The sequence below is a fragment of the Triticum urartu genome, unplaced genomic scaffold (assembly GCF_003073215.2).
Source record: "Triticum urartu cultivar G1812 unplaced genomic scaffold, Tu2.1 TuUngrouped_contig_5480, whole genome shotgun sequence".
Taxonomy (NCBI): Eukaryota; Viridiplantae; Streptophyta; class Magnoliopsida; order Poales; family Poaceae; genus Triticum; species Triticum urartu.
Window position 1 is genome coordinate 5,401 of NW_024116158.1, and position 3,887 is coordinate 9,287.

Consider the following 3,887-nt stretch of genomic DNA (forward strand, 5'->3'; position numbering starts at 1 on the left):
CAGATAAAAACAACCTGGATATTCTGAATGCTGAGAAGTGATGACGAAGCAGCAACCACAAATGTTTGATAAGTAACAAAAAAAATCATATATAGGTCTCAGTTTATTCTTACACAACTTGTACTAGTATATTATATATGTTTCACAAGCAGCCTCACACTTTATTCTTGGGCACTGGCTAGCTAATTGCAACAAGATAAAGACATGGATAGGAGAGGAGCATACATAAAACAAGTGCAGATTGATGAGAGTGATGAACGGATGTCTTTGTTGCATAGGCCATAGAGAAGTTAAGCATAGGAGATGATGTAGCTACTGTAGTTGTCCTGCTTGTCGTAGTAGCGGTGCCAAAGCATAAAGCCGCCATAGTTGGGCGCCTTTTGCACCACGGGAGCGACGCCGTAGTAGACATTCTTTGGGTGCACCCACCCGCTGAGCTGCATCGACGCCGGCAGGCCGATGTAGATCAAGGTTCCTGAGTAGGCGGCCGTCCACTTGTCCCACGCCAGCTCCCAGTCGCAGTAGTCATCGCCGTAGCCGTAGGCCCTCATGTGGATGCGCTCGAACATCCCCGTGTCCAGGGCTCACTTCATGTACCCCGCCGGCGGGAACCTGCACGGCACCGTCGCCGTGAGGTGCAGCAGCTTCCCCGGGCCAGCCCAGATGTTGTGCTTGGCGAGCTCCCTGGCGAGAACGTCGTAGCGGTCGGCGGGCGCGCCGTGCTCGAGGAAGAGGTCGACGCCGTCGAGCCAGGCGTCGCCGAAGGGCCTGGGCACGCCCTTCTTGTGGCCGCCAAAGTAGGAGTTCCAGAGGTGGTCGAAGAGGTCGAGCGCCACCTGCTTGGACGGGAGCGAGTAGCCGCGGCCGAAACCCCCCACGGAGAGGGACACCGGGACGCCCTTGTGCTGGCAGTGCTTGATGTCGGCGCCGATGGTGGAGAGGTCGTGGCCGGAGAGGTCGAGATGGTTCCTGCCGTGGCCGTAGACGTCGAGGAAGGAGATGATGACGGTGGTGTACGTGCCGGTGTCGCATGCTTCCCTCAAGGAGCCCTCGTCCTTGTGCCGGCCCCAGAAGACGGTCACCTGCCACCGCGGCTTCGAAACTTACTGCCACCGCGACCACAGACACAAATACTAGTAGCAGATTCTGCCGTAGGAGCGCCATTGTTGATGTTCGCTTGTCAACTAAAGCAGCTCTTTCTTGCTTGCTGCTTAGGTTGAGCGTCATGTATATATAGATCAATATGTTCTCGTTGAATTCATGGTACACGTTTTATGCTGTAGGTTTTGTTCCTTTCTTTGTGCGGCGCACAGATAGTGCGAATCGTCGTAGCTCACTGGATTTGACCGAATTAATTAATAGGAAGAACAGCTCACATGCTAGGGAACATATATATCAAGGTAAACAGGGCAAGCGAACCCTACGTGCCTGCGTACGTGGTTATTGACCCCAAAAGGCTGCTGCTAGCGGTTGTGGACCGTAATGGGCCATGCCGAAAGTAACATCGAAGCTTCTTCAGGAAGTCATGTATGCCACTAATCTTATATGTAATATACATATGAAGTTCATCCTCGTTATCACATCTATAAGTCTATCCATCTCATCACATATGTCCCATACATATCATCTCACATTTAAATGCACATGCAAGCCATTCACATCAAGCAAGTCGTGCATGCAATCATTCAACTTTCCACTTAGTACCACATACAATACAATTTATATATAAGAAGTGCATCCCCGCTATCATATTTATCTTGACACGCGACCTATCCATCTTATCATATTTGTCCCACACATGTCACCTCCCATTTAAATGCACAAACAAGTCATCCACACCATCAAGCACATGCAATCAATCAACTTATTTTTCCATCACATGCACACCCTCCACATCATCAAGTGACCATGCAAACCATTCAACTTTCCACTTTCCACTCAGTGGCGGAGCTAGCATTTGACAGCAAGGTGGTCCGCCTTCAATTTTTTTAGAACAACTATGACATGTAAACATTTTAACTAATTGCAGGTATCACATAAATGTATCAATATGGTCTTATAAACACACTAAAATTCTCATTCAAGTCTCAATTTTGCATAAAAGAAGCTTACATAGTACATAGTACATACCTTGAGAAGTGAAAGAAGACTATGTTTCCGGCCTACGCTTTTGCATAGCCATGAATATATTCACTATATCACCATCATTCACCTCTGAAAAAAGCATCCATCCCAATAATGTGACAAGGCAATCATCCAAAAGAGTATCATCCAAATTATTTCTCAACTTGCTCTTGACTGAAACATGTTGGTGAAAAAGTTCTGCAATATCTCCAGTCCTCTTCATACTTCAATAATTCTACAATAAGAATATACTCGCCGTCAATCATAAATTCATAATGACACAACTGAATAGAAATAATATGCTTAATTAGGTGTTTGTTCATCGGTTCATCTTCATCAGTTTATGTATTTGTACTGTCCAGTGCACAACACAAAAAAATAGCAAGCAAGCCCTAAGTAAAAGATTGGGTAATTGGGGAGTGGATGAACGGTACCTCAAATCAGGCCGAGCCGAGTGCCGTAGTGCGGACTAGGAGGCTGCAGCCCGCTTGCAGGGGCGCCAGGCGGCTGGGAGAGGGAATGATCTCGGCCTGGGATGGTGGATTGGTGGTGCGGCTCGCACGGAGCGATTGGCAGGCCGAAGGCGCAATGGGGAAGCAGGAGCGGAGGAGCCTCATGGCTCTGAGAGGCCGGCAAGGGCGGCGACCGGCGATGCAGGCAGAGGCGGGGACGGGGCGGCTGGCTATCGGGCAGAGGGTCTCGCGCGCGTGCGTGGTGTCTCGCTAGGAGCAAGAGGTGTTTTTTAGTTTTAGGTTAAAGTGTTGTTGGGCCATTTTCTTTTCTTTTCTGGCCCATCTCTATAGGTATAGGTATATAGGTCAGGTCAAAATCCCAGGGTGGGCCGCCGCCCACCCTGGCCACCCTGTAGCTCCGTCCCTGTTTCCACTTAGTACCACATGCAAGCCCTCCACATCATCAAAGAACATAAAATCCCCACATCATTAATTTTAATTTTATGTTTTCAAAGATAAATACTTTAATGTCACAAGACAATATAACATGCATCCACCCTCCATGTATCTCTAGGTTGAATGTGGTGTGGTAATATTTTCATATATTCTAATTTTATTTTTGATAAGTTCATTGCTAAAAATTTCAATGACAACGCATGGGTCGTTATCTAGTTTTTACAGTAATTACACACATTTGCTACTCTCTTTTTTGCCGAATCACTTGCAATATTTTTTTTGAAAGGAATACTGTGGGGAAGACCCCCACAGTGCAATCATTTTTCATATATAATTAGCAATCAATGCTGATATTTATAATTAGCATAGAGCCTACGGAGTGTAGATTAGGAGAAGTTCCGAACGACCCTAAATATAAAGTCTATAGCCCTATATTTAGAGATCAGGCTAACAAAAAAATAGGGATAGAAGGAGAAAATTTGTGGATTGGGGGGAGGTACTGTTAACGCAGGGCTAGAGGATCTAGTTAGGAAGGGGAAATTGGTCAATCGATCGGAGGAGTTCAAATTTAAGAGGAGCGATAGTGTGTTCCGGTTTACTGTTACAAGCAAACGTCCGCGGTCATGTTCAACTAGCCAAGTTACAAATGATGTAAACCCTCCCTATTTAACGAAGCCAGTGATCTATTCATCACCGCATAGTGATTCGACAACTTGTGTGTCCTCTTCGCTCGCCTAGTGTCAACCGCAGTGTCGAGGTATTTTGTGATTATCCTGTCTTAGGGCCTCTTTGATTCGCATCTCAAAATGCAGAAATAAAAAAACGCAGGAATAGAATGGCATGCCCTCTTGTACC

The 3,887-nt window shown here is 46.6% G+C and overlaps 1 pseudogene; it reads right to left on the reverse strand.

Annotated features, from left to right (window-relative positions):
* Positions 1-237: 237 nt before the first annotated feature.
* LOC125529281 lies at positions 238-1,164 on the reverse strand (annotated as a pseudogene).
* Between the last annotated feature and the right edge of the window lie 2,723 nt (positions 1,165-3,887).